The 12659-nt window shown below is 34.6% G+C and overlaps 1 long non-coding RNA gene across 2 annotated transcripts in view; it reads left to right on the top strand.

Annotated features, from left to right (window-relative positions):
• LOC141553350 (uncharacterized) overlaps window positions 1-12659 on the top strand; it is a 204334-nt gene that overhangs the window by 5404 nt on the left and 186271 nt on the right. For both annotated transcript variants that reach the window (XR_012485416.1, XR_012485415.1), the window contains exon 2: window positions 7895-8036. This is a non-coding gene — a long non-coding RNA (uncharacterized LOC141553350). The remainder of the gene's footprint in view (window positions 1-7894; window positions 8037-12659) is intronic.

The following is a 12659-nucleotide window of genomic DNA, read 5'->3' as shown; positions in this document are numbered from 1 at the left end:
TCATGCTCACAGCTCAGTACTGTTAGTACTTAGCTTCATCTCCATTAAATGATTCAGCACCACATATTCTGTGCACCCAAAATTTTAACATTATATAGGGACCTTACTTCTTTACATTTTTTTTCTGATAATGCCTTTTTCTCAAAGCCACAAAACATGGGCTACCTAATGAAATCCTAAAATACCCATGAGTTCCAATTTTTTTCATTTCTTTTATAACTAATTAAAGACTAATTATATTTCCTTTCAATTACATTGGTACATGATGACAATTTAATATAGCAGAAATAGCACTGAATTTGCAGTTGCTAGACCCAACAGTAGTTGACATTTTTATAGCCCTTTAATTTTGCAAAACACTTTACATATATTATTTGTGCTTCACAACTACTAAATGAGGCAGGTATTATTGTTCCCATTTTATAGATGAGAAAATTGATGCTCACAGAAATTACATCTTTCCAATTTTTATTTACCACATAACTATAAAAGCCAATGCTTCTGCTTTTAATCCAACTTTCTTTCCACTGTATCACGCTCCTTTTAATAAAACAAAGTAGGTATTATGTATCTGCCTTATTCTTATTTATCCTAATCACAGATTAGGCATGACCTCAGACAAAATGTGATCTGGAAAAGACTAACTTAACAAGGACAAGGTCTCCATTGTATCCAGGGCCATCTCTAGTCATCCTGTCTATATCAGACCAGATGGCTAGAGGGACCCAGATGGCTCCAGAGGAGAAGGTAAGATTCCTGACTTTGCACAGCTTACCCTCACATAAATCCAATTCACTTGTATGTCATAGTATCATTTTCTTGATGTCATGGTCCTCTTCAAGAGGACCCATACATAATATAATAAAAAGAACTAGTAAGCATAAAGGTAGGATTGGAACCCATGGCTTCCTGGATATAAGTTCTGGGTCTATAAGTAAGCTTTTACAGTTGTTATTGGCCACTGGTGCACAGCTGCAAAGCCTGGACTCGTTCTCCATGTTTTGACCCAGTCAAGTGCTCTTTTCACCATGTGAAAAGTACATTTCTCCTCATGCTACTGGCTTCTACACAATGTGATTTTTAAGTCCTAAGACTACTGTGGTTTCAACATTTTATCCATAGGTCTTTTCAGGTATGCTGAGCTTTTGCCTATTCTTTTCATACAACAATTTAGAACAGATATAGTCATAAATTCACTATCTGGTAAATATATACATATGTAATTAGATGGCTGCAAAATTATATATGTGAGTCTTTAAAGAAGGGAAGAGTTCAAAATTGAAATCTCAGCCTGGTAAATAACCTATTATGCCCAAAGCGATCCTGATTGCCTATTCATAGTTGAAATTTACATGAACCCTTGTTCATTAAAGAATGAATAGCTGCTAATTTGCAGCATTACCAAAGCAAAGTTCAGATGACAGAATAAAAAAAAAAAAAAGAAAGAAAAAAGAAAAGCCCTCTCAAATCAGAAACCGACCAGCTGTCCCACATAATCCCCACTACAACTTTCTTAATATACTCGGGGGCCCTATTTTTAAATTCTACTGTCTAATTAAATGCACTAGGAAGAAAAAAGGATGCAGATTGCCAAATTCAAAATTTAATAACAAAAGAAAAGATAAGAAAGAGAGCCCCTCCTTCCCTCCCTCCCCAAACAATATACAGAATCAATTCATCTGTGAAGGGTGATATTTTAGTAAGATTTATATCAGGGATTCTAACTAGCCTGAGCTCAACAGAATTATAGGAATGTAATGAATGCTTTAAGGGACCTTGGAAATCAACTAGTTTCTTCTCGGTTGCAGAACCTACATCCTAATTCAGTATTGTTTACACTGTGTTATGGAACTTATACATACTACCTATATTTGCTCTGTAACAGGAAAAAAAGTATAGATCACTATCTTTACTTTCCATATCTTGCAGCCAAAGTGGGGAGGAAAACTTCATACATGTGAATAAATAACACTGAAAGACGTTTCTTTGTATCTACACTCTTTTTTTCTAAGTGGCCTAATCAGCCCCCATGAATTTAATGTCCCCTCTATGAAGATGAGTCTTTCTCCTGAATTCTAGATCCTCAGCAGTATCTCAAGTTTAAAAAAATAGAAACAGAACTCAGCCCCCTCTCCCCAAACACACACACACACACACACACACACACACACACACACACACTACCTTATCCCAAACTTTCCTACTTTGGTCAAGGGTACTACTGTCCTTCCAATCAACCAATTTTACAACTTCTAGATTATGCTCCATTCTTCACTCTCACATCCTATGTAGCTAACTAACTGCTAGATCTGTTTATTCCTTTGCTTCGTTGGTTATACATATTGCCTTCTTTACACTTACATAACTGTCACCTAGTTCAGACCCTCATTCAGCTTTGCCTAGCTCAAAGCTTCTTAAACTGTTGCTTAAGATCCCATATTGGGTCATGTAACTGAATGTGGGGGGAAGTTGCAAAATTATGATTTATTATCAATAAATGTTTGTTTCATATATCTACTTTATATACCTATGTATTCAGGCTTATTTAGACATTTCTTGGGCAAAAAAAGATTGCAAGTGGAAAAAGTTATAGAAGTTCTGGCCTAGACTATAGCTTCTCCTTATCCCAAGTGTCTCCCCATCTCAACCATCCTCCATAAAGTTGCAAAAATGTTTTTCCTAAATTAGTCCTACTTTAACTCCCTACTCAATAAATACCAATGGCTCTCTCTTGTAGGATCAAATATAAATTATTTTTTTGACATTTACAAACCCAACTTAGCTTTCCAGCCTCATTACACAAAATTCCCATTCATGCATTCCATAATCAATACAGAGATAAAAAGCAAACAGTGTAAAAGCCGATCTGATAGAATGAAGTATGACTTGGGGGGGGGGGGTTGAAGGGAGGATGTTCCCCACATAATACTCCATTTACTACCTTCATGTCTTTTCATTGTCCTATGTCAAGTATGCTCACCCACTTCACCTTAAACTTCTAGAAACTTAGATTTCCATCAACACTCAGCTCAAAAAGTTAACAACTGCAAAAGGCTTTATCCTAAGTTAGTACCTTTGTCTACCCCCATTCCCCAAAGTTATGCTTTTTCTGCTTTACTGAATATATTGTGGTCATTTCACATAAAGTTCCTCTTCTTTTCCTCTCAAGAAACCTTGGCATTATGTCCTAATCTCTTCTCTTTCCACCAATATCTGACAGAGATATCCCTCCTCCTTGTCAAAGCCATCCCTTTCATATGTATCCTTCATTCCATCCCCTTCTAGCTTTTTTCAAGAGATTTTGTTCTCTATTATTCACCCTCTCTTAAATTTTGAATCTCTGCTTATCTGACCAATTCTTTCCTTTCTGTCTTCCTATATGCCCAAGTATCTCTTATTCTAAAAACAAAAACCTTCAATCTCTGCTTATCAACTGATGCTTTCCCCTTAAATATATCCAATTCTCTCAATCTAAAAAAAAAATGCTTCACTAGCATTTACCATCTCCTTGAGCTATCATTCTATATCTTATCTCTTTTTCTTATCCAGGGTCCTAGAAAAAAATTATCCACATTTCTTGCCTATACATCCACTCACCCTTTAAACTTTCGAAATCTGACCTCTAATTTCACCACTCCATATAAAAAAGTCCTCTCTAAAGTCATCAGTTATCTTGAAATTGTCAAATCTGATAATTTTTCTCAATCACAATTTATCTAGGTTACACTTGATACGGTGAATATTCTGTGTGTGTAAGAGGCAGACAGAAATATGGAAACAGAAAGAGGGAAAATGAGATAGAGAAAAATAGGAGAAAGAGAGAGAATGAGAGGTGGGGAAGGAGGAGAGGATATATATGTATATACTACATACTACTTGTTTGAATTTTCTTTCTCAGTTTCCTATATCCTCCAACTGTGGGTATCTTAGGCCCTCTTCTCATCTATATCCTTTTACACACATTCTCTCTCTTTCCTTGCTCTCTGTAAACTACATTGTATCTAACAAGTTCCCTATTGTTCCTAGATAGATAACTATCAAATCTATGTATTATTCATTCTAGGCTTTCCCAAGAGTTTTGATTTTTGATCAATAATTGCTTATTGGACTTTTCAAATTGTCTCAGAAATAACATAAACTCAACTGGGGTAAACTAGATTTATTATTTTCCCCTTAAGTCTCCCTCTATTTTAAATTTACCTATTTCTATTCAATCAATCAATCAATATTATGTACTAAGCAAGAGAGGAATGCTATTGAGGATACCATCATCCTTCCATTTTTCCAGGTAATTTCATTATTTCCCTAGACTTTTCACTCTTTCACTCCGTATATCCAATAAGCTGTCAAATCTTGTTATTTCTGTCTTTAAAATAGTTCTCTTATCTGGCCCCTTCATCCACTACACCTTAATTCAGATTTCTTTAACTCTCACCAAGATAATGGCAATAGCATCCTAATGAATTTCCTTGTTTGAAGTCTCTCCCTAGTATAGTTCATCCTAAATAGTATTGCCAAAGTAATTTTCTTTAACTACAGAATTTAACCACATTTGTCCTCTATTCAGTCAACTACAATGACTTCCTATTGCTTTTAGGATAAAATGTAATTTCTCTATGTGGCTTTCAAAGTCCTATATAGCCTAGCCTCAACCTATCTTTCCAGCCTTATTGAATAATCCTCCCTTCACACACCCCCCCAAGTCATACTTCATTCTATCAGATCGGCTTTTACACTGTTTGCTTTTTATCTCTGTATTGCCAAATCCTAGTGCAGTGCCTGGAAAATATTAAATACCAAATAAATTATTATGGATGAATTGATTGATTAAAATAAAAAATAAGTTATCTAAGAGTTCAAATAAGAGAATATTGTGAGCATAGATGATCAAGGAAGGCTTTATGGAAGGGGTGAAATTTGAAGAAAAATTTAAAGAATAGTTAATATTTAGATTGGGAGAAAGGAATGGAGAGTTCATGTTTTATGAATGTAATTGTGCAAACAAAATGTAGGGTCATGAATGTATCTGTTGTTGAAGCATAGACATTCTTAGGAAAGTAGTAGGATGTCTTTCTACCCAGGTTACTTATACCTTCGGAATCCAATTCTTACTGTACAACAAGAAAATTGGATTTACACACACATATAGGTTATACTGTAACACATTTAATATGTATGGGATTGCCTGTCATCTAGGGGAGGGAGTAGAGGGAAGGAGGAGAAAATTTGGAAAAATGAATACAAGGGATAATGCAAAAAAAAATCACTCATGCATATGTACTGTCAAAAATTATAATTATAAAATTAATAAAAAAAGGAAAGTAGTAGGAATCATAGTATTTCTATATTGAAAAGCATCTCAACTATCAAGTTTAATTCACACATCAAAATTAATACCTTCAGCAATATGTCTGACAAATCATTACTAGTGCTAGAAGGCCTACAATGAGGGGAAAGATGCCATCTTCTGAGGCAGCCTGTTTTAATTCATAAAATACTAATTTTGAGGAAAATTTTTATGACTATAAGCCTAAATTTGCCTCTTTGTAACTCTTATTCTGAAGCCAAACAGAACAAATTTAACCCCTTAAAATATATGAAGACAATTATTATCTCAATCCCATTTTCTTCAATTGATGCTCATTAGGTATGATATCTTAGCCCTTCTAAATTCTGAATCTCTATTTCTGGACAACTACTTAGCTTTCCATTTTATCAATGTCCTTCCTAAAATGAGTTACCTAGAGAGCTGAACATATTAAAACCCTGACTGTGGTCCTACCAGATCAAAGCTAAAAGAAACTTTGAGAAATCCAATGAAATAAAGTCCTAACATTTCAAGGACATAAAATTGAGGGGAAAAAAATAACTATACACAGATGAACAATGGAAAAGATCCACAAGGATTTCCTTAACAAACTTTCACCACTAAGGATATTGGAATATAATCTATATTTAGATTATAGCTTCACTATCACAATGCTTCTGGAGGAATTTGAAATGGTAATAAAGAAATATATGACCAATATTAATTGTACTGAAAAAAGCATCCATAAAAGATGAGAAAGTTGTCAAAGGTGTAGAAAGGACTTTAGACCTTATTATTACAAAAATACAATCAAGGAATATTAATAATTTTTGGCTCATATTCCTAGTTTCCATCTAGACAAAAAATGAAAGCAACTTTTGTGAGAATATGTAGAAGGGAACAAAAGTATTTTAACAAGCAACTTTATACCCTAGATCTCATATTTACAGTCAAATAAATGACCAAAATTATATTGCTTATTTAATTATAATTGTATTATGTTTATTGTTTGACAGCTATTCAAAAGTATTCGATACAGTAGATTAGAATGCCACTTAGGTTACCTCCAACTATGCTTCTTTCATATATATGTTCACAGTGACAAAGTATCTTGGAAAATATATAGTTTTGATCAACATTACATTCTAACTATTATAAGCTAGTGAGATTTAAAATTTGCTTATCAAACTATTTGACACTGTCAAAAAAAAGTATAATAAACAAACTAAGTTGAAGGAGGAATTCCTGTAGCTGTTTGGGTTCTACAATTCATTCTACATGTAGATAACACACTGGTTTTATCTATCCCTGAACATGTTAAGAAGCAGTTCTTAACAAGATTCCTAACTCAAAAAGGATTTTACCTCACTACAATTGTTTATATGGTGTGTGAAGATGCTTATTTTTCAGGCTATTTTGATGTACAGTATCGTTGATAACCTATAGATCTTGTTCAGCAAAAATATCTAAAACAGATACTTCAAATAAGCAATGAGCCAGGCCAAGATTGAACAGAAGGAATATAGGCTTTGAGAACTTCTCCAGTACATTTTATAATGATCCCCACCATCTTTTAAAAATAAAGGCCCAACTTAAAAAAAAAAAACAAAACAAAGCTGTACCATGGCTATGAATCATAAAACATTTCAACCTATAAAGAATTGAAGTTGAAAATTGAAAGGGTAAGGAAGAGGTTATAAGCAAACTGTAGAAAGTAGATGAAAAACAAAGGTAAAAAAGTTCTGGAAAAATGTCCTCATATAGAGATAGATAGATAGATAAAGAGATGTAAGGAAAAAATGATAGGTTAGCCATTTAATAAATAAGGGATAACTGTGAGAATGCCTTGTACAGTGATGTCAATTTTGCTATGTCAAAAGGATGTAAGAAGGCAATCTATCAGATCGGGTCTCCAGTTTTCATCACCATGGAGGATTTTGAACAAGAGTTGAACATTCAATAAGAGAAGAAATCACATGTATACATGTAAATATAAGTAGTGTATTAGTGTATTAGGACAATAAGGGAGATGTCTAAACAATATGCTATAGGAAAATGTGCAGAAGGATAAAACATTTTCAGGTAGTTGAAGACATTAAGAATTAGGATGGCACTGAACTTGATATTAAGAGAAAAGTTTTGTTTTGTTTTGTTTTTATCAATAAGGATGATCTTTCTATGTGGAAGGAATAGCCTCAAAAAGGATAGAATTAGGGGATGGCAAATCAAAATCAAAGAATAGTTAGTCATTCGGTTTAAAAAATAGAGTAAAAAAAGAGTGATGTTGTGAAATAATGTTGAAGTCTAAATTGTATTTTTAAGTATCTGGATAGAGAGAGAAGCAATTTGGAATAATGGATAGAGAGCTAGACTTGAAACCAAGAACACTAACTTACTAAACTTGTCAGTTTGACTTCTTAGTGTTCTAACTATTCAAGATTCAGAGTTAAAGAGAAGACACTAATTTGTACTCCAGACTTCTTTCTTATGACATTTCTTCATCCTGAAGCCTTACTGGCAATATGCTTTGCATGTGTGACCTTCCTCTGTTTAACTTGTTCTTTCTAAATTCTTATTTTTATGTAGGGTGATCGATACCTCATTCCTTTCCAAGATGCCCATCTGACTTCTACCATGTCCCAGAATTGAGTACTTGAGTTTTTCAACACTGGTCTTTCAGCTCTTCTTATGTAATATCTTCCTTTAGTAGGAGATAAAATCTTTCAAGGTAAAGATTCTCTTTCTTTATACTTGTATTTGCCTTCTGAGAACTTAACACAGTGAATGGTACATAATAAACATCTAATAAATGCTTGTTGACTGAGTGGTAAATAGTTTCTTTTTGCAGTAGTTCCCTATATAGACCCATAGCTTCAGTTCCTATCCCTTGAGTGATAAATTAGGATAAAGTGAACTTCAAAAGACAAGAGGTTTCTGAGTGACAGAAATTAAGAGGGAATCTGGAAGTAGCAGTAGAAATGAAGAGACAATGAGGCGATTGCAAGGAGCTGACAAAGGTAATAGGGAAGGTTCAGTCATTGTTAGAGAGGATAGTCATCAATGCACTGTTATCTGTGAAAAAACTATGTATTTGTGAATGTCAAAAGAAAGAAGAAATATAATGTGATGGTTAGAAGGAAGGGAATTTGGTTAACATGGAATGGGAATCACAGAGGTTACAATGGAAGGGACAGGTAGACTTGGAATGAGATCTGGCTAGGGTAGAATTGAGGAACCTGGGGATGAGAAAATGAGACATGAAGTTTAGGGAGGGGAGTGGTTTACTCTTAGCTGGCAATTAATTGAGTGTTACTGAATTTGGGAGACTGAGAGTAAGTCACAAGTGGATTTCATTCTGTTATTGAAGTACTATCAACATATGCAAAGACGAAGTATCCTTATCAAGTAATTTTTTCAGTTATGTGTAACTTTGTGACACCATTAATTTTTTGTTTGTTTGTTTGTTTCTTTTTTTTTTAGCAAACTACTAGAGTTTGACATTTCTTTCTCCAGCTCATTTTACAGATAAGCAAAGATAAACAGGGTTCAATGACTTGCCCAGGGTCACATTGAAAGATGAGTCTTCCTGACTCTATCTACTAGACCACTTACCTTCTCCAAATATTCAAAGTCTGATATTCATAGAGTTAGAATAATAAACATAATATGAACCATCTATTTAATATCTCTCCTGAAAGAGAATAATGGGACAGAGTTGTTCACAACATTCTGAAAATAGAAGGTATTACCCTCCAATTACAGTAGCTAGATCATTAGTTTTTCTTTTCTTTCATTCTTTTTTGTTAAAGCATGCTATTAGTACAAAGTATAAGATTGAGGGATGAGGATTAATCAGATCTCAGAAAAAGCTTTGAGGGAACAAGTAGGTTCTCAGTCAAGGCAGATTTTAATGTGAGCAGGAAGGTAGACTTCGTCCTTTAAAGACTAGCAGCAAGGTAGAGAAAGGGTCTCATATTTATACAAATTTCTGGGCCAGGTGTAATGGGCTGAGTTAGTTCTTATGTGTGCAGTTAACCACAAAGAACAGAAAAACAGGATGTGGTTGTATATCCAGCTAGATGAAGGGGGCTTGGGTTGTGTTACATGCTTCAAAGATTTTGGTAAACAGGGTCAGTCACATTTGCCTCATCCCTGCCCAAAAAACAGCTTTTGTTTAATGGACAAAGTTTCTCCATGAAGAGGGTAAATGGCAGGACTAACGCCAGCAAAGTTTCCCACAGGACAGTGTACAAGGCAAGGGCTTAAAGCCAATTCTGTTTTTGAGGATCATAGAATTAAAGATAGAAGGTATGTTAAAAGCCATCTCATTCAAATCCACCTCACTTTATCTTACAAGAACATGAAGGTACTTTATAACTATGCAAAGATTTGAATCCAAATTATCTGCCTCCAAATCCACTGCTCTTGCCAATATGTAATTTTGCTTCCCCAATTGCAAAATGGTTCAAGTAATGGAATTATCATCAAATAACTCAAATTAATAACTTTCCAGCATTCCACATTTCAGCCCACTTGCTCAAAGTGGACTCTTTACTTTTTTCTAATATCTGATATGCTGTTTCCCACTTTTATGCTCAAACTGTCCTTCACAGCTGAAATTCTATTCCTCCTTATTTTCAACTCACAAAATCACTAGATCTATTCATCAATTAATTCAAGTTTTCCCCCTCCACCCCCAATTACAGATACGTTTCACTCCCCAAATTATTTCATATTTACTGATTTGTGCCAGTAAAATACAAGTTCATATGGGGCCAGGAGTTGTTCTTAGGTTTTTTGCTTAGTGATAGATATTTGATAAGTGCTGATTGAATGTAATGGAATGGAATAGAATCAAAAGGTCAGTACTCTATTTTAGTGATATGCAAAATACATTAAGTTAATATAAGCTTGACCATGTTTCACACTTACAAGAGATTGATAAAGTTATTATTTTACTCACCTCAGTAAGCTATCTTTTTAACAGGTACCATTCTAGCACCACGTAAGGGGATAGAATAATTTCTTGGTTTAACATAAACAGTGAAACTTTACCAACTCTTCTAGGACCATGTCCAAAGAAAACCCTCTAAGTGAAACTTGTATGAAAGCTATATGAAATAAAGCAGTTGATTTGGAATTGAGAAAAGAAAACAGTTTCACCAGGGGATTCCTTTTCCTGCCTCCCACTCAATCCCTGGTTTGCCCTTTCATTGACCCTCAGAATAAAACGTTTTTCTACCTCAGAAGACAGAAGGCTTTAAATTTAAGTTTATTCCTTTCCCTGGCTGCCTGAAAATGGGAATGCCCACCCCCACAGCAAATTCCATCTCAGTGGCCTGATTTTTTAAAACAAAGGAGTACCTCTATCATTGGGGGAATTGCTTGGGAAGGAATTCTGACCAATACACGTCTCCTCTGAGGCCATGTGGAAGTTACACATCTAGCTGGGCCTCTGACTAAGAACCACAGAAGGATTTTGACTAAAAATTCATTGCCCAATCCATCCCTGAACAACTCCCTCTATCGGAAAAGGACTGTAGTAATCTGAAAAAAAAAAAAAAAAATCACTGTGTCAATGCTGAAATAACCTGAATTTGATCTTTAAAGCATTGCTTGGGCTGCCTGGATGAGTTAGCTATTCATTCAGATGTTGGAAGTTATAATTTTCCCAAACTTGTCTAAATCTAGGGAGTCTTCTTGATTTTTTGTCTAGCTCTGGATGACTTCAGAGAATACCTACATGGTTATTAAGTGAGATTAGAGATTAAGATTTGGATGATAAAGAGATTAATCTTGTAATTTGGCATTGTTATCATGTGTAACTATAAAATAAACAAACAAACAAAAATCAGATGTACTTCTGAACACACAAAGTACCTAAACCAAAATTTCATTCTATAACATCATGGAACATTGAAAGATTCCCACTTGGGGAAATAATATTAAGAAGAAAATTTATTTTCAGAAATAATAAATTCAGTGCTTTATGAAACAATCTAAAATTCTAATCTGTAGGTAAATTACCAACCTACAGTGATAGAAGGAAGCGCCTTACTTGAAAGTATTTATATCAGTAAAATTAGAGTTCCACCATCTAACCAGTCCTTATCCCTATCCTAATTTATGGTAATTTTCTTTTTCTTTATGCCTAAAATAAACTAGCTCTTACTGTAGAGAAATTAAAAAGGATTAATCAATTTACAATTATTAAGTACCTACTGCCAGGAGATAGTCTAGGCATTAGAGATACAAACAAAAGGAATGAAACAATTTTTACCCTTGAGGAGTTCATAATATAATCTATCAAAAAGATGTGTGAATACAGCCTAGAAACAAGGAATGGACCTATGATTTCTTTGAGGAGAAAATTCCATCTATTAATGTAGATAATTCTCATCTCTGCAACTTAGAGCCTTAGAGGGTTATCTAGAGCAACCAGAGGTTGTGATTAATTCACATATCTAGGATAGGTCAAAAACAGGATTTGAACTCAGGTCATCCTTTTGTTATTTAGTTAATCAATAAACACTTATTGATTATGATATACCAGGGACTGTGCTAAGAGCTAGAGACATAAAAAGAAAAAAAGAAAAAAAAAAGATAGTCTCCACCCTCCAATTTAATGAAGGAGACAAAAAGTCAATAAATATGTACAAACAAGCTACATACAGGCTGGATCTTCTTGTTGTTGTCCTTCAGGATCAAAGAATACCAAAATAATATCACAAAGTCAGGGTCAAAGTACAGTGTGTCCAGCAGTGGCTGACATAGGTGCGGCACAAATAATCCATTTGAATATTTGTAATGGAGATGTTTCTATGGTTGTGCATCTCACATTTCTTCTGAACTACTGCATTTCTGCTTTGATCAGAAAGCACAGCTCCTTCTCTCATGAGGACACATCATGCTGTGTGGTCTTATGTCAGTGGCTCTCCTGTCTCACAATCAGTTCCAAAGTTCTTCAGAGAAATCTTGAGGGCATTCTTGTATCACTTCTTCTGAACTCCATGTGAGCTTGCTTGCCATGTGTTAGTTCTTTGTAAATTAGTCTTTTAGGCAAACACACATTTGGTAGTTCTAAAACATGGCCAGTCCATTGGAGTTTTGCTCTCTGTGGTAGAATTTGAATTTTTGGCAGGTCAATTCAAGAGGCGATCTCAGAGTCTGCTACTTTATCTTGCCCTCGAACTTCAGAATCTTCCTAAGACAATTCAAATGGAAGTAATTCAATTTTTCTGAACTGGCACTGTAGGAAAAAAACCTGGCCCAGGTTTTGTAGTCATACAACAATGAGGTCAACACAATGGCTCTGTAGACCTTCAGCTTGATAGGCAGCTAATATCTCTTC

Source organism: Sminthopsis crassicaudata, chromosome 2, assembly GCF_048593235.1.
Source record: "Sminthopsis crassicaudata isolate SCR6 chromosome 2, ASM4859323v1, whole genome shotgun sequence".
Classification (NCBI taxonomy): domain Eukaryota; kingdom Metazoa; phylum Chordata; class Mammalia; order Dasyuromorphia; family Dasyuridae; genus Sminthopsis; species Sminthopsis crassicaudata.
This window is presented reverse-complemented; position numbering and strand designations above follow the sequence as displayed.